Source organism: Dasypus novemcinctus, chromosome 4 (genome assembly GCF_030445035.2).
Source record: "Dasypus novemcinctus isolate mDasNov1 chromosome 4, mDasNov1.1.hap2, whole genome shotgun sequence".
Taxonomy (NCBI): domain Eukaryota; kingdom Metazoa; phylum Chordata; class Mammalia; order Cingulata; family Dasypodidae; genus Dasypus; species Dasypus novemcinctus.
Window position 1 is genome coordinate 62537622 of NC_080676.1, and position 27355 is coordinate 62564976.

Below are 27355 nucleotides of genomic sequence, written 5' to 3' on the forward strand. Positions count from 1 at the left end.
TAAGGAAGTTCCTGCTACAATAGCAGGCACAGGTGTAGCTCCATGGAGAAGCTGGGGCCTGATTACTGTATTATGCCAGTCTCCACAGCACTTGAATGGGTGCTTTGTGAGTATACAGTCTCCCCAGATTGCAGGGACCGGCTGCTGTTGGTGGAGGGGTGGGAGTCCTTTCATTAAAGGCCCATTAACAAAACGTAAATAACTCTCAACTTCCTCTTCTCACCTGCTCCTTTGTTTTTGAACTAATGTACTCTCTACTCTCCCAGAAGAGCTGCAAATGTTATTTATTTATTTCTAACCCCCATGCTACTGCTACTAAGACACCTTCTACAGCACACTGTCCTCGGCAAGCCATCTATAATCTTTCTTCTGAGCTACTCCAGGCTTGCCGATTCATGTAAGAAGTCTGCAACTGTTCCCAAGGGCCAGGAGGGTGTTGAATTATCTCCGCAGACCACCTCTGCTCCACCCCTCTAAACATTCTGGCTGTCCCCCACCTGTGACACACTTCCCTCTACTTTCGAGGCTCCCCCACCATGGCCCTCAGAATATTACTAGCTATGCATCTTTGAATTGTCATTGAGACTCTTTGGAACGTAGTATGCAAATGTTTGTTGTCATTAAGGACTGTCACAGCCTCATGGGAATTTCACTCACCTTTGCTCAGTTTCCTCATCTGTAAAATGGGGAAAACCAGACCTTCCTCAAGTGGTCATTGTGAGTCCCAAATGAGGTAATGGTGGTAAAGTACCTAATGGATAGTTGGTCAATTGAAGGTCTCTATTATTTCATTATTATTTCTGTCATGTCAATTGTTAGACTATTTTTTAAAAAACTTTTTTTTAGAATGTCTTTCTACCTTCCAATGTGATAACAAGTTCCCTAAGAGCAGGGCACTTCTTCTAGATGTTCTGATTTGTTCACACAATTTATCAAGAGCCTGTTCTGTTAAAGCACCTGGAACCTGGACCAAGCATGCTAGTCAGAACCAGGTGCCTCTGCCTGACACTTCTTACCTGTTATTACCCGGTCCCTCTGCTTGCTTGTCTTCTGCTAGGTGCTTTTTGCCTTCTCTGTGCCCTCATTCTCCCCTTTCTCCTTGAATACCCACCTTCGCTCCTGGTCCCACCTATTGAAATCCCTCTCTTCCTTCACAGCTCCAACCACCAGCCCCGCCTTCCGGGACTCCCTTCCTTGCTTGCTCCTCCTCTCCCCTCCCCTGGCCTCTCTTACTCCAGACTTCAAATCCCTTCATAGCCGGCACCATAAAACTTTGCACTAAGTTGTTTTTTAAATGCTTCACATTAATATAGACAAAGGACTTCAAGGACAAGGACATATGCAAATTATGTCATATTCATGACATATGAAAATTACATGAAATTCAAATTTCAGTGTCCATAAAGAAAGTTTAATTGGAGCACAGCTACCACTGGTTTATGGCTCATCTATGGCTGCTTTCACACTGTAACAGCAAAATTGAATAGTCTCAACAGAGATTGTATGGCCCACATAGCCTAAAATATTTATCATCTGCCCCTGGGGTGGGGAGTGGGGGGAAAGGAAAGAAATAAATAAATCTTAAAAAAAAAAAAAAAAAAAGAAGTGTTTCCTGACCCTTGTTTTAAAGTATAAAAACCCCCTCACATTTACACATTCATTTGATTCTTATGATAGGCCTATTTGGCTGATAACATTTCCATTTTCACAAGTGCAGAGAAGCCACTTATCCAAGACCACACTGCTTCCAGTGGTTGAGAGTTGGTGGTTTCTGAACCAATCTTCAGATACCTAGACCTGTGTTGCTCTTCAAGAAAGCTAATATTTCAGGGTTTTTTCGTTTTGTTTTTGTTTTTGTCTTGAAATCTATTTCCATCTCATGCATCACATAGCATCTCTGAAGAGTCCCTCAAGGAATCTGGTCATGAGGGAAGGTGTGCTTCCATCAGTGGCTCCGAGCCTCTTTAAAATTGGGTATAATTGTTAGCAAATGAAAGTCATCAATAACGAGTAAATGGCTCTGCTGCTGTGTGATGCTGAAGCTGGCTAGGCCCACAGGGCTGTTCTCACTCTACCATAACACCTTCCTTGGTTGGCTCTGATAAGGTTTGGTTGGCTCTGATAAGGTTTAATTACAGGAGGTGACATGTGGCTGGAGCTCACTGATTACCAGCAAAATTTACAGCTGAATAGCAACTAGTCCCTGGGAAGGACAGATGGAGATCCTTGGCCCCCATCCAAGCCACTCACAGGTAGCCGACTGTCTACATGGCCCTCTTCCTAAAAACCACTGCCCTCACTCTTCTCCCCATCTCATGTGGTGGGTGCTCACTGAAAGTCCTTCTGCCTTACTTGGTCATTGGCCATACCTTTTCCCTAGGGATTTCATTCCTTTACCAGGGACTAGGTGATTTCAAGCAGGTTAATCGCCCTCTCTGAACTAGTTTCTACACTTGTTAGATGCCTCTAGCTTTCCACACAATAAGGACAATCACATGTCATAATTCATGTGTACTTTGTGCAACTCCTGGTATGTTGACAGGACTCAGTAAGTGATATTACAGTATTTTCCATGATATCACCATATCTTCATTCAGTCTGAGCAGAAGGAAGCACAAAGCTTCATCCTAGGGGCTGTTTCTTCTCCCAGGAACTCTAAGATTTGGGCATAACCCTCCCTCTACCCTTGCTCACAACTCACTTGCCAGGAAAGCCAGGAATGTCTGTTGACAAAACTCCTGTCCTGGAAGGGGATAGGGTTCTGAACCAGAGCTAAGGCCCCTCAGTGGGAATGCCAGTTTCCATGGAAAGTCCTTCAAGGCCACTGGGGTCACTAACCAGGTTTGTTCTCCCCCAAAAGTCAGGGTTCCCAGATTTTCACTGGGGACCACCTCTTGAGGCTGGGCAGTGTACCAGGAGTGGAGTCAAAACTACCCACTGTTACCTCTGTGGAGACTCCCATTTGGATGATGCATAAATATCCTTTCCATCATTTCTACCAGATAGTTCTTAGTTTGTCTTTCTAAAAGTGTATTTTAGAAGAAAAGACAGCTGGAGAGCCACATGATGTTCCTTTCTCTGTCCAGGGTAGTCAAATAACAGTACCATGAATAGTCCTTCATGGGGCAATTACTGCCTCCATTGTATAAAAGCCCTTTACAGTCCACTCTCTTCATTGGCTGCTCCTATAGGACCAGTGGTTAACTGGTCTAATCAGCTTGTGTTTCAGATAAGGAAACAGACCTATTTGGAGAGGAGATTTGGCCAAGATGATTCTACAGAGAAAATTTTTGGAGAGCCAGGACAGCTGAGTAGGTGTCCTGAAGCCTGGCCCAGGATTTTCCCACAACTTACATAATTAGCAAGTAAAGAAGCCAGAATTCAGAGAGCAGCATTGAGTAATTTTGGGATTCATTTAATCAAGAGTCTTTAAGGAAATATTATGATGTTGACATTAGTGGTTGTCCTGGTTAGCTCATCAGTCTGGGTTATCTCTGTTTTGTCTCTGTGTTTTACTAGGCTATTTGACAACTCTAAAAATAGAAACTAAGTTGAAAAAAACTGATAGTAATTCAAATAATTCCTGGCCATAGAAATGCAAATTGTATCTGATGGTATGCAATTCTTTATTTCCTTGTCAATAGCGACCAGTTTTTGCATCTTTTTGTAAATTCATTCAGCATTCCATATTTGACTACAAATGCGTGGCACTCTGAGTTCTTTTTCGAACTCATTGTAGCATCTAGTAATTCCTTCATTAATTAGTAAGTTAAATAAAATCTCTCACTTGTTCACTTTATATCTTTATTAGAGTCATGGTTATATATTGTTTTAAAAGATACCCTTAAATAGATCTTAGTGTGAACAATATATCTTATTTTCTACACATTGGTCTGTTTCCACACTTCAAAGAATAAATTTAGCTCCTACGAACTTCTGAACACTATGAGAAATAATAGCTTATTTTGTAAAGGACTTCAGCATTTGCAAAGCACCTTCATCTTTATCCTACTAGATTCCTACATTAGCCTAGATGAGCAGATACCATTTTCATTTCACAAATAGGGAAAATGACGGCCAGAGGGGAAAAAAAAAAAAGCATGTTTTATAAAACCAAGACCTTACGGCTCTAGGAGGCAGAACTGTGGCCTCAGCATGTGTCCTCCCTCAAGTTCTGTGCTCATCAACTTATATTATGTCTTTTTTCTTCATAAAAAATGCTGTGGCTCCCACAGACAAGCCCTGTGTGGGAGAGCTGTTGTTTCAAAAAAGAAAGGGGCCTAAAGTTGGAGGCAATAAAGTCTAAGAAGTCACAGTTCCATCACCAAGGATGATATTCCACTCCCTTTTTCATTTTTTCTCTTGAGAACAAAAACCAGTTTTACATTTTAATGGACTTAATTACTGCATGGAGATCTGAACAGATAGAAAAGCAACAGGCAATGATGATGCTGTGATGGTCTATTGAGCAGCATTTGAATTAATTTGGAGTCTTCATCCCTGTGATTAGTGTGGTTATTAGTGTTAATGCTTGACTTTCATGTTAACAGGGTGTTACTGTGAATTTGAAGCATTAAAACTAGCCTGATTTCCTATTCTTTGTTTGTTTATTTATTAATCAGTCCATTCATAATTGCTGCAGTGCTGACATACAAAACGCCCCCTGCATGCAATGTCTCAGCTTGACTTAATAAAGAATAATATTTGGTCTCATTTAGCCAATGTTTCGTATAAATAGGTTGTCCTTATCTATTTTGGTGCCTTCCCTCGTGAGATCCTAAACACAGTGTGGACATTCTTTCTTTTATCTTCAGATCATTGCAAAGAGGCAGATAAACCTCTGTTTATGGAAACAGCCTGACGTGGAATGTATGGTACCTGAGATCTGTTCACTTAAACTTTCAGAGTAACCCAGAGAAAGCCTGCCTCCTCTCTGGGCCTCAGTTTCCCCTCTGTAAAATAAGAATTTTAGATTAGATAATACCTTTGTTTCCTTTCAGCTGTATGGTTCAGGGAGCAAATGAAAATGGAGAGATGACTGGAGAGTCACATTTTTGACTAAGAGATTATCTATCCTAATACATTCATTCTATAGCAGAGGACATGAGACCCAAAACTGGTAAGTGATGTCAAATTTCAGATAACAGGTTAGGGTCGGAGCCTGAACATGAATCCAGGCTTCCTAATTCATCACCCAATGCTATTTGCCTCTCTTACTTTATTTACAAAATATTTTTTACTTATAGTAAAGAGAGTATCAAACTTCCATAAAACTTGCACTCAGTACAAATGTTAACTTTTGGTCCTATTCATTCTCTTTCTTTCCCTCTGTCTCAACAAAACATTAAAATCTAGCTGAATTCCAAGCCCTCAAGCAACCATCCTCAAAAATAACTATCATCTTGAGGTTTGTGTGTATTATTCTAATGTTGCTGCTGCTGTTGTTGTTAATATTTTTATTGCATATGTAAGTATTTATTTTCTATTTGATATATTGAACTTTATTCTATTTTTCTCTCTACTGGTTTGGAATTATACCCTTTATCTCTTTTCTTTTACCTGTTGATTTTGTTTTTCATTTCAAACTTTAGACTTCATTTATAATGATAATTTGCATCTTTATTATTTAGAAAATAATTTATATTTTTCCATATTTAAACACAGATTAGCCTTGAGTCTCATGTATTTTGCACAATTTTTATCTTCAAAGAAAGTCTTCTGGGAAAGAGAGGTAGGGAGCAAGGGAGTCACCAGTTAATAGTATACATACATCTATTCTAGTATGAAAATTCTGCATGATATATATTATTATTATTTTTTATAATTTGTGCTTATTTAGATTGACACACATGTTACTTAAGTATTTTCTCATCATTGTTTCTTATCTATCACTACTTTGATACATGGACAAACATATTCCATTGTTTTCAAATTTCTAGGTCTGCTACTTAGAAGTATGCTGTTAGTCCAATTAATGTTCTCCTGTAGACAATTTATCCTTTTCTCTGTAGTAACTTTTATGATATTTTTCTTGTTTGGTCTTCTGAACTCTGACCTCAAAATACGTAGGTCTGGTTTCATTTCTTCTTTGTCATGCTCAGGGCGTATTATAAATCTTTAATCTGAGGATTAATGACTTCCATCAATTCTGGAAAATTCTGCCATTATCTCGTTGAGTCTTAATTCTCTCCCATTCTTTTTTTGAGTTCCTATTAAATGGGGGTTGGCTGCATTCCAGTTAGTGTTCTTGTATTACTCAGCCAAAGGGGTGCTGATGCAAAATACCAGAAATCGGTTGGTTTTTATAAGGGGTATTTATGTGGGGTAGGAACTTACAGATACCAGGCCATAAAGCATAAGTTACTTCCCTCACCAAAGTCTATTTCCACGTGTTGGAACAAGATGGCTGCTGATGTCTGATAGGGTTCACGCTTCTTGAGTTTCTCTCTTCCCAAGTCTTCCTCTCTCTGGGCTTAGGGTTCCTTTCTTCCCAGGGTTCCAGCTTCAGCATCAAACTCCAGGATCAAAACTCCAGCATTAAGAATGCTTAACTCTGTCCTTTGCCATTCCTTTTATCTGTGAGTTCCCACCCACCAAAAAGTTGGGACTCAATGCCCTACTGGCACAAGAGGTTTACATAATTACTTTATCAAGTAAACCTATGAATCCAATATAATCTAATATGCCCAGAGGAAAAGATCAGTTTAGAAACATAATCCTATATTTCTTTTTGGAATTCATCACTATTATCAAACTGCTACGGTTCTAAATCTGTTTGTTTTTTTTTTAAGATTTTTTAAATTTATTTCTCCCTCCTCATTCCCCCCCATTCATCCCCCCCCCCCCCCAATTCCCTGCTTTCTGTGTCCATTCTATGTGTGTTCTGTGTCTGCTTGTATTCTCATTAGGTGGCTCCAGGAACCAATCCTCAGACCTTCTCGAGTGGGAGAGTGGCAATTACTCTCTTGTACCACCTCAGGTCCCTGTTCCGCTATGTCTTCTCATTTTCTCTCCTCTATGTCTCTTGTTGCATCATCTTGTGCCAGCCCTCTGCATCAGCTGGCACTCCTGGATGGGGTGGCTTTCCCACATGGGGCACCATTCCCACTCAGGGCAACACTCCTGCGTGGGGCCACATTCCCATGTGGACCAGCACTCCATGTGGGCCAGGTTGCCCTCACCAGGAGGCTCTGCATATCAAACCCTGGACCTACTATATGGTAGATGGGAGCACAATTGATTAAGCCACATCCATTTCCCTAAATCTATTTTTTAGATATTACTTTTCTCTGTAACTGTATCTAATCTGTTCTCTAAACTATCAGTTTTCAATTTCAAAGATTTAGTTTTTTTCATTTCTAGAAATATCATTTGTTTCTTTCTAAAATATGCCTATTTTTTTTCATGGAGTCTTATTTTTTCTAATAGTGTGCCAATTGCTTTTCTTTATTTTAAACATTCATTTTAGTTCTTGTATATGGATGTGGAGTGGACACAGCCATTCTAGGGTCCACAGGATGGAGGAATGGAGTGTGTATTGGAGTGGACTTACTGATATTCTATTCATGAACTATTGTGATTAGTAATCGAAGAAAATGTAGCATTGGTGTGGAGAAAGTAGCCATGGTGGCTGCTGGGGGTAGGGAGTGGGAGGAGGAGATGAGATGTGGGGGCATTTTTGGGACTTGGAGTTGTCCTGGGTGGTGCTGCAGGGACAGTTACTGGACATTCTATGTCCTCCCATGGCCCACTGGGTGGAATGTGGGAGCGTGTGGGCTATGATGTGGACCATTGACCATGAGGTGCAGCGGTGCTCAGAGATGTATTCACCAAATGCAATGAATGTCTCATGATGATGGAGGAGATTGTTGTTATGGGGGGAGGAATGGGGTAAGGGGGGTAGGGGTATGTGGGGACCTCATATTTTTTTAATGTAATATTAAAAAAATAAATAAAGACAAAAAAAAAGAAGACTTATCTCAAGTTCTTAAAATGCAAATCTGCCTCTTTGTTATGTCTATTTACTCTCATTTTTTTTTTTCTAGTGTGTACCGTAATTTTTGAGTGTGACTCCATTTTCAATGACAATTTGGGACTGGGTAGAAATTAAATGTATCTGGGTTGCAGCAGTGTTCTCTCAGAGAATCTTTACTTTTGCTTTCACCAGGTACCCCAGAAAAATTATGTAAGTTATAATTAGGTGTGGTGTATACTCTTTTTATTCTCTTTTCACTCTAAACCCTTGCATTGTATGGGCACATGAAAGACTTCCTTACAACATAGGATCCCAGCAGAAATAAGTCACTTTATAATCAGGGCTGCCATGGTGGACTAAATAAAGGCTCCCAAAGATATCCAGGCCTTAATTCCTGGAACATGTGAATGTACCCTTACATGGCAAAAGGGATTTTGCAGATGTGATTAAATTAAGGCTCTTGAGATAGGGAGATAATCCTGGATTATACAAGTATACCCTAAATGTAATCACAGGTGTCCTTATTAAAGGGAAGCAGTTGCAGATTTGACTACAGAGAGAATGTAATGTGATGATAGGAACAGACATTGAGGTTGGAAGAAGAGGCCACGAGCAAAGAATGCAAGGAATACAGCTGTGAAACTGGAAAATGCAAGGAAACAGGTTCTCCCCTAGAGCCTCTCAAATGAGTATGGCCCTGCCAACACCTTGATTTTAAACTGCAGACCACCAGAAATGTAAGAGAATAACAATGCTTTGTTTCATGTCACTAAGTTTGAGGTAATTTGTTACAGCAGCTGTAGGAAAAAATAAAACAGCTGATAAGCAGTGTTTACTTCAAAGGTCAAGAAACTTTACCTGATTTCCATGAAGGCTGGCAGTGAGGATGTAGTCACTTCCACCAAGTCAGGCTAGAAAGACATTGAATGACAAGATTCTATAGCCCTTCTGCCTGTAAATCATCCTTAAGAAGAATTTTAAAATATATATAATTTAATAACTCTGGGGAAGCAGCTATGGCTTAATCAGTTGGGCTCCTGTCTACTATATGGCCCTGGGTTCATATCCCAGGGCCTCCTTGTGCAGGCAGGCTCACCCATACTCTGTGGAGAGCCACCAGCCCGGGGGCGGCGGAGTGCTGCCTGGCCCACAAGCGCTGTGGAGAGCCGACTCAGCAAGGTGATGCAACAAAAAGGGAGACAAGCAAAAAACACAGAAGAGAGTGCAACAAATGGACACAGAGAGCAGACAGCAAGCAAGCTGCAAGGGAGGGGAGGGGAAATAAAAAAAAAATAAATGAATACAGACACAGAAGAACTCACAGTAGATGGACACAGAGACAGACAGCATGCAAAAAAAGTTGCAAGGGGGGGATAAATAAATAAATAATAATAATAATAATTTAATAAGTCTGAGCTTTTGTTATTAACCAAATCATTGACTCCAGGTGATATATCCCACTCATCATGGACAGTGGGAATAGAAGGTGATGTTTGCATTCCGTGTGTCTTATAAATTGCCACACATGGGCAGGAAAAGGATCTTTGGTAAATTGTTTTACAGTTCAGTTTTCTCATCTGAAAAATGGAACTCATAATATTAGCACTCCTCTCACAGTGATACAATGAGGCTCCAATCAGATAGTGCATGTAAAGTGCTTCCTATATATATCTGCCTTTGCCATGCACATAGACTGAGAGTATCTGGAGGGCTTGACTCATAAGAGCCCATAGTGACTATTATCCAGGAATTATGAGAAGAGAGTGGAGTGAGAAGAACCCAGAAAGATTCATGGGAAGTTCTGAGAACTAAATAAAGAAGTAAAATGAAGTTTTGTCATCACCGAAACCCAGAAAACTGGGGAAAATTCCGTTTATTTTGTAAGGAGAACGGGTTGTTTAATATAGACAGTGTTAATGTGATTGCTATATGGTTCTGCAGGGCATAACTACAGGGTGTTACTCTATGAAGGCTAGATGCTAAGCACTATGAGGGAATCAGACCCAACAGCAGCCATACTTGTCCTATTTATATAACAACTGCTACAAGGGGTTTCCATACACGATATCTGCAAGTGAATATCATTAGCATCCTCTGAGATGGAAAACCCAGAAACTATTTATCTGTGTTTTTTCAGTGAAGAAGGTGACCCCAGGTTTAAGAAGGTCAAAGCTGTGTCTCAGCCCAGTCTCCTAATTCAGTGCAAATTTACCTTATACCGCAGACGACAAAATGGAATCCCTGATGTCAAAGTGCTTACAATCTAGTAAGGAAGATAAAACAGATTAAAATGTTAAAGGAAAAAGGGTATTTCCTTTTTTTTAGAAAGGTAGAAAGTGACCACCACAAAATATAAAAGGGGACAAAATCAAGGGCCTTCGGGATGTTAGAAAAGTGTGGTATTGGTTAGGGGTGGTTGGTATCAGGCAAAACGTAGGATGACTCCAAGGAGGGGCACTAAAATATACACATTTTAAAATTAATTAACTTGAAAAGTAAAAATCTACAACCCACATAGTACAAGTGGTTTCAGACTATTTCAACATGCTGCATTGTTTGCTCAATTTCACAAGCAATATATGTTGCACCTAATATATGTTGGAAATTGATCACACTGATAAGAAAGCTATGTACATGATACCCTGATTCAGTGAAAAGAGCACTGCACTTGAGTGTCCAGGAGATCTGGGCTCCAGGTCCTGCTGTGCCTGTGGCCTTGGATAATGTGTTTCCCTTTCAGCCTTAATTTCCCCCTGCACACATTAGGAAACTAAAAATTCCCTTGCTGCTCTAACATTTTAAATTTGAATAAGGAGGAAGTCTAGCCTGTGGCCTTCGCTTTCATTCCTCCTTCTAGTTGTCGTTGTCTTTAACGTTATTTCCCTGCTCTTTCCGCTTATTTCCTTCCCACCCTCCTTCAGGGATTGCCCCTCCTTTTTCCTCCTTCATGTTTATTCTTCTTCTCACGTTCAGTCCCGTTTCTGCATCTTTTCTTCCTCATTACCTAAGTATATGTAAATTGGCTATGTTGCTGATGCGGAAGCAATTTTTAAAATTGGTTATAATGTACCAACGTCAGACATGACGAATTCTTCCACTTTTGGACTCCTCATGATTTTAATCATCCAAAATCAGCCAGTTAAGAAGTGACAGCATGAGGACCAAATTTCTTTAGCATCATTTTTTTTTGTTTGTACTTTGATGGTTTGTGTGTGTGTGTGTGTTGTGTGTGTGTGTTATGTTCAACAAAGTCCTTAGTGGGCTCAGGCACTTTTTAACTCATCAGGTAGCACTGAGCAAAGCCACTTGAGCATCTGCTATATTCCAGGCACTGTCTGGGTAATTGGAGGTGGGGGAGATTAAAAACGGAACAATCTCTAGTGTCTACAGTCATAATGGGGCTTAGGGACTTGGTGGATAGAAACGTGGGGATGGCTAGAACTAAAGAAAGAAGTTTGACAGTATTTTTGCCTATGACCCAGGAATGCCTGACTTTGGTCCTCAGCACAGGTTTCTTGGGTATTTCTGAACATACAATAAATTGCATCAGCATGGGAACAAAATCATCACCTGGTCACTGAAGCCAGGGACCAATAATCCCTGAGAAAGGGCTCACTGATAAAACCTGAATTAGAGAAGATGACTTAGGCCTATTAACTGCCTCTTTAAGCACCAAATCTCTATCTTGGGGCACACACACTAAGGAAGGTGTAAGAAAGGAAACAGGACCCCAGAGCATCTGTGGATCTGCTTACTCAATCAGCCATGAGTGGGAGCCAAAGACCAACAGAGCTAGCCAGTCTAGCCTGAGGACCAGACTGCATGGGTTCCAGGTAAATAAAGCAAGAGAAAACAGCACAGAAGTGCTGCTCTTACAAGGTACAGTATGCCAGGCCACAAATAAATTGGTCTCCCTGAATTTCCTTGTCATGGACAGTTAGTATACTCTCTGGTCTTTGGAGGGGGAGTAGCAGAGAGGGAAAGGAAGGCTCTGCATCCATTAAGGCAGGGGCATTACTGACCTGATGAAGTTTGCATGAGTTTGTGGAAAGAGCAAGCACATTCTCTCTTCCAGTGGGGCTTAGATAAAAGGCATTGCTGTTGAGGAAGAATATTCATGGTGGAGGAGTGGGGTCAACCCCACTTAGAGCTATATGAGAAATTTAGGGAAGTGGGCAAAAAAAATTGTTGTATCTGGGTAATATGGTGAATCATATTTTGATTTCTGAGTAAATTCTCAATTTGGCAAAATGGCTTAGCCAAGGCCACACTGCAGAACCAATCACAAATGGATCTTCTGACTCCAAGTCCAGGGTTCTTTCCATTTTATCACAGTGGTCTGGGTAACACTGGTCCAGGCAGGTGGCAGCAGCAGCTTGCTGCAGCAGAGAGCCAGAGCACAACAGGTAGTCTGACAAAGGCAAATATGAAGATCCAGATCAGGCATCAAAGATAGGATCCTGGTACCAGAGCAAGCACAGAACAGAGGAGAATGGAAAAAGCACAGCCAGGGCCTAATCCAAGAAGGCTGGGGAACCAGGCTGGTTTTCCAGGAAGGCCCTGAGACCCAGAGCTCAGAAGTTGAGGCCAGTGTGGACTTTGATTGCAGACCAAGGTAAGAGGCCAGTCCTTGGACCAGAGCTACCATGTCAGAGGGCTCCTTGCAGATAGCCCACCTGTGGCAGGGCTCTTGAGCTAACCAGCTAAGATTTCAGAACATCCACTGATGTGCCCTTGGTTGCTCCATCCATTTATAAAAAATCTGCTGTGCTGAATTGAAAGCAGACTTCTGGCTTTCCTGACCGTGGGAGAACAATGTACCCCTTTGGAAAATCACAATAACTTGGGAGCCTTCCAGAAACTTCAGCATGTACCTGAATATCTGTTCTGCCCAAACCACACTAGAGAGTGAATGTAAGAATGTAAAACATGTCTTATATACTGGGACAAAGATAAGGAGTGATTATAGACAAAATGTATTGACTGAGATGTGACTATGACCAATGACTGTAATATTGTGGCTTTATAGTTAGATAATAGTTTGAATGCTGGATTTGGCACTCATTAGCTCCATGGTTCTTGGTAAGTTATTTAACTTCTTCTGACCCTCAGTTTCCTCATCTGCAAAGCAAAGATGACAACATCTACGTCAGTGTTCACTTAAGCATAGGATGAAATAACCTATGTACGCAGCATTTGGACAGCGCATGTGCTCAGTTAAGGGTGCAATTACTCTTGTTGACATTTGTTATCCTCTGCAGTACAAAACATACTAGTTAGTTGCTATTCACCAGTGATTCTTAAATGCTGATGTGCCTAAGAATCACCTAAAGAGTTTGAAATGTGGATTCTTAGTCCCGTCCCACTACAGGAGATTCTGAAGTGGGACTCCAAAATTGTGTTTTAAGAAGCACTCCCAAGTGAACCTCATTAAGTAGTTTAATGATCATATTTTGAATAATATTGCCTTAGAATTATATTTTTCATCTAAAATCTGACTTCTCATGGCTTTCTAAACTGTCCAGGTTAAACCTATGCCCTAATAGAGCTCTAATTCCCCCATCATTAACCCCCACATGCCCTGCCATCCCCAGCCTCCACCCCAGGCCCAGTGATGATAATAAGTGTTTAAAATAAGCTGTGTGTGTTACTAGCATCTGCTTTGGGTATTCTTAGAGCAGCTGCTCTCAACTTTGGAAGCATATTAAAATTACTTAGAGAGCTTTCAACAACTCAGAGGCCCAGGCCACACCCCAGAGCAATTAAATCAGGATGTCTGGTGGACCAGGCAGCAGAGCTGTTGAAAGCTTGCCAGGTCATTTCAGTCTGCAGCCAAGTTAAGAACCACTGGTCTAGATTCACCTTTCCAGCTCCCTTTCAAGCCTTCTCATTCACCTCGTTTCTAGCCCATCTCCTTTCTGGGAGTTTGCTCTCTATTTCCTCTCTCTCTACTCCCTTCCACTTATAGTCTGGGTTCACTCAGCAAGTTTCCTGGTTTTGTTGTCAATGATGCCTCTTAGATAGTGCCATTTGGCATTGAGTACCTACCCACCACTCTGTGCCAGCTCACAGAGCATAGCACTCTAGTCCAGGGATAACTTCACTTTGCCTTGGGAGGGAAGGAATAGATAGAGACATGTCACAGACATTTTTGTCAGTTCCTCCCTTTAGAGTGTTTTTTCCCACTCTTGTCTACTTATCTTTCAAGCACCCACACAAGTATCTTCTCCTCTGTGAGGTCTCTGTAAAGGCCCTTTATCCCCTGACTCTCTAATAGCACTAACATCATGAATTATGATATTTTACCTACATAATGGGGTGGGAAGTTATTACAGTCAAAGCAGCCACCAGAACTTCTTGTGGGAAGGGAACTATGTTTACCTGGAATAATTACTAGTGTTTGGGGTCGACTGATATAATGAGAGGGATGTAAAACATATCAGCACTGCTTTGTTCAAAATCAAAGAAGGATTGTTTATTACTCCAGAGAGGAGGAAAAATGTCACCCACTCCATAATGTGACCCCCACCATGATCTCCTCAAAATCCACAGTAAAATCAATAAAATCATTACAAAATACTTGATAAGAGTAGATTCTGTGAGACCCTGCTAAAGGGGCTGAGCTCAGGGTATTGTGGGGAATGGCAGGAGAACTGGTGTTGAGACAAGAAGTCAGCAGAGGGTGCTAACAGAAATGTTGAAAGGGTTTCAGAATATCCCAAGTGTAGAATGGAGTTTAGACAGGTTTAACCAGACCTCCAAGGAGCAGAGTGGCCTCATCTGATGTCTGGATTCCAGTAAAGGATCCTCTCTGATATGAATTTTCTGTGGCAGGGCTGCCTCTACACATTTGAGTCTCCCTAGTATCCAGCACAATTCTTGGCACATGGGATGCTCTAAATTGATGTATGAAAAATGAACAATATAGAAAACATAGGAATAGGCTTTTCTTCTGAAGTCAAAGGGAGCACCAAGGAAACCTTTTTTAACTATGGTAATTTTGGGGCTCAGCTAGAATTCTTTTTCATTCACAACTTAGATGTTTTTGAACTTAGTTTGTCCAAACTCTGTTATTCAAAATTTGATTAATTTGAGCTCAAAATGACATTTTCCAAATCCCCTATTTCTAAACACATAACTCATCAGAAATACCTCCCACTATTTACAATTTTGCTTCATTGAAATATGATGATGCCAGGTGGACAGCGGTGTGTATTCAGTGGAATTCAATTTTCCTGATCACTGGCTCCATCGATCAGTCTGTTTGCAAAGGGCTGATGCAAGCATCAATCCACCTCTTATGGTTGGTGGGCAAGTTGCTGCTATTATTTCTGCATGTGAAAAGGATTGTTAGACTCTAATGATGGGATTCTAGGAGATCACTTTATTATTGTTGTTTTAAGCTTTATCTAATTCCTACAGTGAGCCAGGCGTTTTTTACTATGTGTTCATATTTAATCTTTATACTAGACATTCTGTGGGTGAAGAATCTGAGGCTGAAAGCACTTGGGGAAATTGTCTCTGGTCACAGAAATGATTCCAAAACTGAGTGCCATCACTATGCTAGATACTCCTCTTGGAGTCAGGGGAGGTAAGGAGGGGTGATTAAAGTAAGAATCCCGGACAAGCTGAAGGGGGAGGAGAGTGACTGCTATTTATCACTTTGTAAATTCAAGGCCTTTCAATCTCTCCTGGGATCTCCATTGTGCCTCTGCAGACATGTATCACTGCAGCTGGATCCTGTAACGTTCACTTGGTGACAGACTCTCTCTCCCTGTATAGTGAGCACTCCTTGAGGGCAGTGCACACTGAGTGTGTGCACTTCGTGCAGTGCCAAGACCCAGGAGGTGCACACCCAGTAAATGGAGTGCTAGAAAGGAGTGCTAGAAAGGAGTCTGTCAGTGCCAGACAGACTGAAGCCCAGCAAAGGGATTTTTTGGCTCCTGCAGGGAAGTGGCTTCCTCATTGGATTTCCCTGAGGCAATGACCCAAGCATCCAACTCAGACAGAAGGGAAGAAACTAGTATGCCTGATAGCATTGTCAATCCAAATCTGCCTCAGTGTAAACTTGCACAGCCAGTTCCCTTTTCTAATGCAGGCATAGCAGAACAGTGCCTCTGGGGGACTTGGCACAGGCCCATTAAAGGCTAGGGACAATGACTTTCAAGCTTCAGGAAACTTTCTTTGTTGCTGGTAATTGTGTTAACAGATATCTGTTACCACATAGCTACACTCAAAGCATGAAACTCAGGACAAATCTCAAAGGGTATCATGTTTGCTGATCCTGAGGCAAAAAAGAAAAGTTGGGGCTTCAGACAAGGATAATAACTAATATCAAGACAAAAATTGATCAATAAATTAACCTAAATTTCTCCAAAAGCAGAATCATTCATCATGAATCTTTATTCCTTAAAGATAGGTTGCCCCCCACAAGCAACCACCTTCTTTATTAGACAGTCTAGATGGTTTCATAAACTTCTGGATTTGTCAACAGGGCCTTGCAACAAAGCACAAGGATCTAATATGACTCACATAACAAACTTGAAGTAAGTGGTTCAGATACTATTATTTCCATTTCACAGATGAACAAACTGCCGATTAGAAGGATATATGACTTATCCAAGTTCATACAACTAAATCAGTGGCATCGGGACGAGACTTGGTTATTCTGTTCCTCAGTTCGACATCATGCTATACATTAAGGGTTGGCTCATGTCAATCTTCCTTTGATCAAAGTCATACTTCTCTCATTCAACCTTAAATCCTTAGATCTTGAATCACATTCATTTATTCTAGAAAAAGGAACCAGGATAGATCCAAAATGCAATCTGACTTAACCCCTAGTAGAGACTCCAGGAAGCATCTCTGGTGTACAGAAAAAGGTAGTATCTGAAAAGGCCACACAGATTTTACCCAAAGCTCAAAATTGCCTAATAACATTTGGATTATTAAGCAAAGAGTCTTAGATTTTCTTTCTAATCCTGTTAAGGGCTAACTTCTATTCCCAACTCAGCTGATAAAGTCCAATTACATTTCAGGTCAGAATAAACACTCTAGGTCAAATGATTTCATTGTTTTGCTCTCAGTCAGGCTGAGTATTTGATCCTTTAATTTTTATTTAATTATTATTTTATCAGAGCTTCAAAGGTGTAAATAAGTATGTGCATCTATAATGTTTCCAATTCCTAGTAGTTATATGGTAAAATTTAAAGCAGCCTATATTGGTAGCCTTTCAAATAGAACTAATATGTCTACTAGGATATATTTCTATTTTAATTGTGCAAGAATTAGAAAAGTTGTCTAAAATTGGTTAATGACCTTGAGTCGGATATTTTGTTTTCCAATTGCCAAAAAAGAATGAGAAATAGAAAGAAATATTTGAAAAGAAAGGAACAGATGGAAGGACATATGGACACAGACACTTAAACACAATAATAATTTCTAAAATGTATAAAATGTGCTACAATTTATGAAGCACATTTACCTACTAACATCTGCATTTTGACTTCCAATGCTACCCCAGAATGAAGTAGGCAAAGTAAGTATAAATAACAGCATTTTAAAAATAGGAAATGAAAAAGCAGAACCAGGTCTAGAGTCCTATTTTGGGGCCTCTAGTCTAGAGTTTTCCCTGTACTGTCATTTCCAGTCTCAACTCACAAGCATATACATTAGTCTTCACTTACAGTGTTTACCAGTATAAAATACTGATACATGTACTTTATGTTGACTAAATTTAACATATAGATGTACATATTCTGATTCAAAAAACAATGATCAGATTTATACAAACCCATTAAATGTGGTTCATGGCAGCAGGGGTATGTTAATTACTAAAATTTTTTAAACACTGACTATATAAATGGTATGAATTTAAATGGTTTCTGCTACATTTGTACAACACTAAAAACTTTTCAAAATACTCTATACAGTCTATCTCTTTTTGTACTCACCAGACTCCCATAAGGTGGGACTCCTGGATCTGAGTCAAATTTGTGTTTTTTTGACAAGCCAAGCCTGTTGCTACTGGTGACTGGTAGATCTGATGTGTGGTAGATGTTGGGAGGGAAGATGCAAAAGGAAAAGTAGGCGGTGAGGGTGGGGTTAGAGGGAGAACCCTCTGAATTCAGAGGCCAAAGTCTTGCCAAGCAAGCTGAACACTTGCTTTAAGTAGCAGTGGGATCAAGACAGAGGCTTTCCTAAACTCATCATATAAATACATTATCTTGCCCCCAGTGTGGGACATGACTCCTGGAAATGAGGCTCCCTGGCACTGAGGGATTACTACCCAGCACCAACTAGCAATACAACTGGAAAAAGATCTTGACCAAAAGGGGGGAAAAGTAAAGACAAATGGGTTTACATGGCTAAGACACTTCAAATTGAGTTGGGAGGTCATTCCAGAGGTTATACTTAAAGAACACTTCGCAGGATCTCTTGACTGCCAAGGTAGATACTATCCCAAATAGCAGGGCTCTTGAGGGCTCTGGAGATATCCAGACACTATAGGAAGGGCAGATAGCTCAGGAATTTGGTGACTTACCAGTGAGCCCTACCTTGGAATTTATGCTCCCCAGAGTGACAGAGTTGGGCTCAGTTGTGGTTTCCCTACACATGGCTCTTCTGTCCTTCTATTTGAACCTATAATTAGTACTAGGGTTGATAGGTATATGTCCAAGAAACTTAAATCTTTGGGTTTTCCATGTGCTAGCTGGGCCCTGAATCTCATTCGAGTTGCAACACCTACTCTCCAGTTCATTGGTCTCACCCAGGACAACTAACATAAAGGTGATGATGGGCAATTACCATACCAAGGAACTGAGGAAGTCTATAACTGCCCTATGGGATCACAGCCCCCTTTCAGTTATAGGTGGAGTGGACACCACTATCCCAGAATCCTCAGGATTGGGGAATGAACTATGAGCTAAAGTAGACTACCTGATATTCTATTATAGACTTACTGTGATTCTAGCAATGGAAGAAATTATATCATTGATGTGGAGGAAGTGACCAATGGAGGTTCTGAGGGCAGGAAGAGGGAAAAACAGGTGTAACATAGGGGTATTTGAGGGACTTGGAAATTGTCCTGAATGACATTGCAACAACAGATTCAGGCCATTATAAATCTTGCCATAATCTACAGAACTGTATGAGAGATAATATAAAAGACAACGTAAATTTTAATCCACACTTAGTGGCAATCCTCCAAAATATGTTCATCAATTGCAATGAATGTACCTCACTAATGACAGATGTTACTAATGTGGGAGGTATGGGGAGCGGGGCATATGGGAAGCCTCTATATTTTTTATGTGACACTTGCATAATCTAAGTATCTTTAAAAAAATTTTTTTAATTAAAAAAAGAATTATGGGAGTCTTGGATGCTGATATGTTTGTTCGTTTTGTAAATTTAAAAATTTTATTGTTTATGTATGTTTGTGTATGTATGAAACACTTCAATAAAATTTTATTTAAAAATTGAAAAGAGACTTTCTTTTCCTTTATGCTTTATCCTTTACTGGCATTGTCCCTCTCATTTTCCAGACTTATATTTCTTCATCATAAACCCAGTATTTCTCAAGAGCCTATGCTCTGCAGATATTCTCCTTGCAGAACACTTGTAATTCTATCTGTACCCATACTATGGAACTGATAAGGAAAAGAAGGTGGGTTGGGCAGTAGGAGGGAGACTGGCACCCATTGTCTCCCATGGATGCCTAATAAGTTGGAATAATTATAGGGATACATAGTCTGAACCATGCATGTGTCCTCTTTATTGATGGTGACAACTCTGCGATATCCATGACTGAATGCCATTCCTTCAAGTGCTGGTATCTTCGGTCAAGGTGAGGCAATAAATTGTGGGCTAGAACTTTAGGGTTCCAACTACCCCATGGCGAGAATTCCTAGGCTCTTCTTTTAATTTTTCACTTCAGCAATCATTTATCATTACTGAAAATGAGCACTATACCAAGAGCTAGGGAGCAGAGGTAAATTTATTTATTTAGATAATGCTTTTATAACACTTGCTATGTGTTTGGCTTATTTGAGACAAACATCTAAAATAACAAGGTGAAACCAATGGCTAGACTTTGTTCTTCGTTATAAATAAACAGTTGAAGTGTGAAAGTTGCTGACAAATTACTTGTAATTGCTGAAATTGCTGGAGTAGGTATCAGGATAACCTTACAGAAACAATTGCAAAGGACATGAGAGCTTGTGACTAATGGAGCAGAAGATAGGCAGGGTGTCAAGGCAGATGGAGGTCCTGGCATGTGTCTGGGAAAGGAGAATAGAATGGGAGGCATCTGGGACAGGCAGGTTGTAGTGGTGACATCCGTCAGCAGGTCTCAGGACCTCATATATGTAACTGGAGAGAGGACTCCAGCAAGAAGACAGAGCTTCAATCCTAAATATGTTCAAGACCTCAAGGACTTGTTTAGAGATTCCAGTGGGAATATGCCCAATGACTTTTGACTAAGAAGTGACTCTCTTTCACCAATGAAGTTGACCCCCCATAAGTAAGCACTGGAGGGGCACACTTGAAACAGAGAGGTAGGAAGGGATAAATTAAAGAAGAGTACAATGAGACTTGCTCTTTGATGGGGACTCAAATTTTATAGCGAGATCCCCTTCTTATTCATCTGAGATTGGAAGAAGTCAGTGTGCTGTCCAGAGAGCCCAAGCAAGGCGCAAGGGGCCAAGAGGCCAAGGAGAAATTGAATTTACTGATCCAAAGATATATAATGGGAGCTTGGTCAGAAGATTAAGGCAAAAGTTCCCATTTAGAGAACCCGGACATAAGCAGGACAATAGCTAGTTTGTCTTGATGCCAAGTGCCCTGCCCTACTGGCATAGGAAGATTTAAAATCCCCACTGACTGTGATAGAATTAGTCTCTGAGATAATTATGGCAATGAATCAGTAGGGGTTTGGTGGGAATAGGGTGGGAGAGGTCAAAGATAGAGACTGCCAGGATTGGACGAGTGAGGATTCAGGGACACAGTCAGCCACTACAACTTGTTCAAACTGTTTTTCTACAGTACTTTGCATAGATCTCTATGTCAGCAATCATTATAATCTATTTGTTCACCCCTCTGGACCACAGCATTTTTAAGGTAGAGATTTTGAAGAGCAGTGGCTAGGAGCATCAGTGCTAAAACCGTACAGCATGGATTCACATTCCAGTTCTGACACTTTCTGTCAGTATGATGTCAGGTTTCTTAACTTTTCTATGTGCTGGTTTTCTCATCTGTATAATGGGAATAATAATTTCCTTTTTATTATTAGAATGAGGATTAAATTAGCTAATGAAGCAATTAGAATTACTTCTCCTTTCTGAGCTTCAGTTTCCTTATTTGTAATATGAGGGGATGGGATGGATCATATGAATTAAAAAATCTCTTTTCAGCTTGAGAAGGAAGTAATTTCAACAGATCAGAGCTTAAATTTGGATTGAGCTTGCCTTCTCTTTCTTGTGGTTTTCTCTGGAGTGTCAGGAGCATTGTCTTCTAACATAAATGGATGTTCTATGAAGGTGGGATCTGACACAATCTTAAAGGTCCAAAGGAAGAAAACAACAGATAAAAATTATGGTCAATTCCATAGTAACTTTTCAACAATTGCAACAAATCTAATGACTTTTGCATATTAGGAGCAGGGAATTGAATCATGTCCCTCAAAAAGATATGTTCAAGTCCTAATCCCCTGTCCTGTGGGTGTAAACTCATTTGTAAATAGGACCTTCAAATATCCTATTTGGATGAAGCTAAATTGAAACAGGGTAAGCCTTAATTCAATATGGCTAAAGTTTTTGTGAGCAAAGGAAACTGGACATGGAAATAGGAACCAGAGGAGAAGATGGGGAAAAGATCACCATGTGATGGAGGATTGCTGAGAAACCATTACCAGAAGATTGTAGAATTTGGAGAAAGTATGGACTGAGCTCTTTGATTTTAGACTTCTAGACTCTGAAATTGTGAGCTAATAAAATCCTGTTGTTTAAGTCAACCAGTATATTGTGCTTTTTTGTTTTGTCATAGCAACCCTGGCAAACTAAGACTGCAGCCTAATAACTTTTAGGAATGAACAAAGAGTTTAGAACTTGGGAAACTTCTAGCCAAGAGTAATTCTGCATCTAACTTAGAGATTAACTCTGGTATGTAATAAAGCTGAAGTTTTAAGGATGTTAAGCAACCAAGCTAATGGATTAAAAAAAAAAATCTTGGACTGTAGAGAACTTTTGAGATTGCACTGCCTAATGTCTGCCTTCATTTTATCTATGATGAACTGAGAGGGTGTAGGGTTGCATGTTGACTCAGCCACAAGACTTCCATCTTCCCCTTGCCATTACACTACCCCCAAGAAAACTTAATGACACCCAGCTTAATGGTTGATGAGTTATCCTGAATAATTGTGTTCCACACAAAAGGAGAAATAACTGATATCTAAGTTGTAACACAATATGCTCCCCATGAAGATTCGAACAGTCTTTGCTTCTATAACCACTGGAAATATTCTTATTTGAACACTGCAGGAAAGACCTTCATCTCAAAGGCCTTAATTCAGATGGTGCTATAGTTCTTTGCAATCCCAACCTATGCTTTTCTATTATCTAGTATTGTGAGGAATATATTTATTTAACAGTGTTAAACTCCCTGAAATTGCTCAGCTCCATCCAATAAAATTCATTGACCATGATCAAATTAGCATTTAACTATTTTAAATACAATACAACCTCATTGAGCAATGATGACAGGATGTCTTAAATTGATAATATATTGAATTGTCCTTCAAATTCAAATTCCCATGCTTATGAAAAAGTGCAGAAGGGAGATAGGGGCTGACAAAACCGACATTTCATCTTCATCATAGAAAAGGGAAGTGAATCTTTAAAACAAATGCAAATGACTTGTTTGCATGTTAATTCTCAGAGTAGACTTCCAGAAAAAGTTGCAAAAGATTCAGAATGACTCTCCCTAAGTCATTTACTGAGGAAGATTGTTGATATTTCATGCTTAATCACCTCTGGGAAGCTAGAGGTACAGGGTTGCAGTCAGCACCAGGACTATGGAAACTGACTAGCAAGCTGACTTGCCAGCTGATCCTGAGTGTTATAACTGTCAGTTTGAACTGCATCATTCAGAGTAATGTAAAAACTCAGCTTGATGTGAGCTGAAAGCACCAGAATAGAGTTCCAGTCTGACAGGTGAGGCATGAAGCAGGAGTGCCCATGCAATGGTGATGTGGACTCAGTTCCATGCAACAACATAGTGCAGAGGAATACCTTGTTTGAGAAGGACCCAAGAGCTAACTAGAGGGTGGGGAGGAGAAACCTGATCTGGTATCCCAAGAAGAGGGGAATGGCAAGACACAGACTGGATTTCTTGGCCTAGTCAGAATGGCTAGTACTTATACAGAATGAATTCTCAGCAGGAAATCGGGTCATAAAAGTCTAATTGTATTGACTGCGCAAACATATCAGATTCAGGTAAAGAATGTAGCTTGAGTGAGGAGCCTACTGGACCAGAGTCCACCTAGGTACAAAGGTTACCAAGCACAAAGCAAAACTTACTCTAGACCTTTCTTGGGGTGTGTGCCCATTGATTTCAGAACTAAAGACTTGGCTCATGAAAGAGGGATAGGATCCTCAATGTCTTCAGTGGGACAAGGTCGGGAAGGCAGGCATTGGAATACATGTTTTAAAGGCCACTACTCCTTTGTAGTGAGATAATAACATTGTAGAGAGCATATAGTCAATCTCTCATAGGGAGAACTCGGGTACTATTCTTCTGACTCGATGTCTGGGCTTCTTTATGTCATTAACTATGGGGTGACCTGTCAGGTAGTCTGAGAAACTCACCTCTGCCAAAGCAGGGATGGCAGCAATCAGATCAAGATATTGTCCCTACTAGTTAACATATATGTGTTCAATAAGGACTTACCCAAGATTACAAAATTGTATCTTTTACACCCAAGATCAGTACATTTTCCAGGACAATGTAAATTTTGAGCTTTGATGCATGGCTTTGAATGAAAGTGAGGGAAGAAAATTAATTGGGGAAAGGAATATGTGACTTTTCTGTGTCATGGACTAATTATGAGCCAGTGGTACTGCTTCTTCAAAATTGCCCTGATCTAAAAATTAATGTTTCCTGCAGTTTAATACTTCTAAAGCAGTTAGATATTAAGTTTTATAGTTATAACCACTAAGAAATAGAGTATATTTTAGTATTCCCTTTTGTAATTACACAGTTAGAGCTCCAGGGAATGAGAGTCATTTGTCCACAGTTACATCAGTAGAAGAGTTTGACCTGAGACTTGCTCTCATGTCTTCTAAGTCCCAGGCACTGGACTTGCCACCATTCCATGTGGCCTCTCCATCCCAGAGCTGGAAGGAATGAATCTATCGCATCTGGAGATGTGCCCATTATAACAGTCCCAGGAAAGGCCCATTCTTGAATTGGAATCCTGAAAACCCTAAGCCCCCACATGAGAGCCGTGGGGTGTTCTCAATTTTTTACTTTCCTACTAGGATTCAAGCTGAAAGATTACATTCTCCTCAGCTAAAAATTATCTACCCCATTTTCGGTTTTAGGTCTAAGGAGCACCATTGACCTATAACTGTTAGACAACTTTGGTCTTGCTACTCCAGAAGGAGCCAAATTTTATAGCAAATCTAGTCCCTGTGGGCTCTGGAAAACTTGCTAAAAAACTTAGGGGAAAGTGAAGATTTTATTATTATTTTCCACTGTTTGATTCATGCAGCATTCATTCGATGATTATAGCTGTTGTGATTTGATGGATGAAGAAGTCTGTCTTGTCACTATATTTCTGAGCTGGTCTGAAGCTACTCAGTAATTATCAAACAGCAAAGTGGGGCCTATTCAAGAATGCTAATGAATTATCCATTTTCTTTAAGCCTCATTAGATTTCTTGATAGCAAAACCTCCTATTGACAAGATCTCATCTAACATGATTTTCCTAGGTCCCTTGTTGCTTGCCAGGTACAAGACTTTCTCTGCCTGCATGAAGTAGTTTGGAATCTATACTGATTTCCTGCTATGCCATCACCTCACACATTTGTTTTTGTTAGTTATTTGTGAGTGCACCTATGGTGCATTTGTATTGGGGAGGTGGGAGGAGGTAGACTGGGGTCTTTGGAGAAAGTAAAACAAAGGCAGCACTGAATTTTATCATAGGATTGAGTTTTCTAGTTGGAACTTATTTTAGACACATTTTTAATTGTTGCCTTTCTCTCCCAAAACTGTTTCCCCCCCTGACTTTCCCTATAGTAAATGGCCAAATGGCAAACTCAGTTATTTGGGCCAAAAGCCTTAGCATCATTCTTTATCCCTCTCTCTCCCTTATCCCTCACATGCAATCAGTCCATCAGCAAATCCAGTTGGCTGTCCTCCTAAAGATATCCTAACTCCATCCACTACTTGCTATCTCCATTACCATACCTCAAGGCTAAGCTATTGCCATCTCCTTCCTGGATAACTGCAACCTCCTTTTCTCATGGTTTTCTACTTCCATTCTTGCTCATTAATATCCACTACCCCCAAAAGCAGCCAGTGTAATCTTTACAGAAAACATATCTTTGGCTTCAAATCCTCAGATAGCATCCACTGCGATTAGAATAAAATTCATGGTCTACAAGGCCCTATAGGAACTGGCCCTTGCCTACCTCTCAGGACTCATCTCCTAGCAGTCTCCCCATTATTCACCACCATGTAGATAGGCTGAACTCAATCCCAACTCAGAGACTTTGCATTTCCAATACTCTCTGCTTGGATCACTCTTTCCTCTGAGCTCCACATGGCAGATTCCTTCCATGCTTAGGTTTCACTCATACGTTATCTCAGACAATTTCTCAGAGTGCAGCCTCCTACCCTCAGATACATGAAGGTCCTGTTTTGCTTGTTTGTTTGTTTTCCTTCATATGACTTGTCATTTCAAACACTTCTATCTGTTGGATTATAACTCACTGACCCTGAGCTCAAGCTACAGTCTAAACACAGAATGCTCTGTTTTGGCCACTGCTCTTCTCACACCCCCACTGAACTACAGAACATTTTCTCCCCCAGCGATAAGGCAGTGTTTAGAAAGTTAGTCCCTACCATGAGAATGGCAAGCATGGTACTTTTCCACCCCATATCTTCATGCTCCTCTCCAACCCTGCCAGTTCAAAAGGTACTCCCCAGCTCAGTCAGATGGGCTGAAGTCTCTGTTCAGACCCCTACCATATATGCTACCTAATAAATTCCTGTCTGAATCATGGTCTGTCTCTGAGCCTCACTGAACCAGAATCTAACGTTTTGTGCTGAAACCAGAAGGCTTCATTGAGACAGATCAAATCCATAGTGATCCTCCATCTTTCTACTACAGCTTTTCCATCCAACACTGAACACAGATTTTTCTTTGGGTGAGTCTCAGAACCTCTCTGGAAGTTCCTGTCTGCTTTTTCTCTGTCCAGAAATACTAGCACTAGGTCAGTGATCCTCTCCAGCATCAGGGAACTGCCCCCATTGCCTGACCTTCTTGGCCCTGGGGACACCTGTCCCAAGTGCAGTCTCTGGCCCTCTGGCCCCTAGCCAGTCTGGGAGTGAAAGATTCGAGGATGCTTACTTCTTTCTTTCCACACCCCTTTCAAATCAAAGACATGAAAGGTATCCAACTCACCCACACCTCACCAACCATGGGACAACAAAAGTGAATGGCCAGAAAACAGCACTTTTGACATTCACGTTCTCTAGGACCTTGAGAACTTAATCTAATGCAATGGCAAGTGGTGTGAGGTTCCGTATATTCAGGCTTTCTTCTCCACAGATGTAACTGTCCATCCCTCTACCAATCCTACAATACCTACCAAATCCTCCTTCTCCACAGCTGGACCCCCATCCCGTGTATAAAAACACCTTCCTCTGATTTCAACCCCTGTAATCATGCCTGCCCCTCCCCATACATCTCATCAGCACCCTCCAAACCAAATCTCCTCCAAAGATGTGCCCACTGTGTAACCAGGAAATCCACTGGAAGTCTGATTACCTCCAGGTCTCTCAATGCACAAGGGTATCTGTTACCCAGTCATACCTAATCCCCAGCTTCAACCTCCCAGACCTTCTGGAACTGGTAACAGATGATTGAAGGTACCCAGGAACCATGCAGGCCTTCACACCCATCTCCAAAGCAGAATCTTAAATAACTCTGATTGTGGCAGGTAAGCCAATTTAATTTCTTATTGATACAAAAACCACCTACTCTGCCCTTCTCAAATTCCCCAAACCCTTAACTCACTCCTCCATTTCAATGGAATAGTTTCACAATCCCTCCCAATCCCTCTTTTGCTATACTCACTGAAAAGCTACTTGTTCATC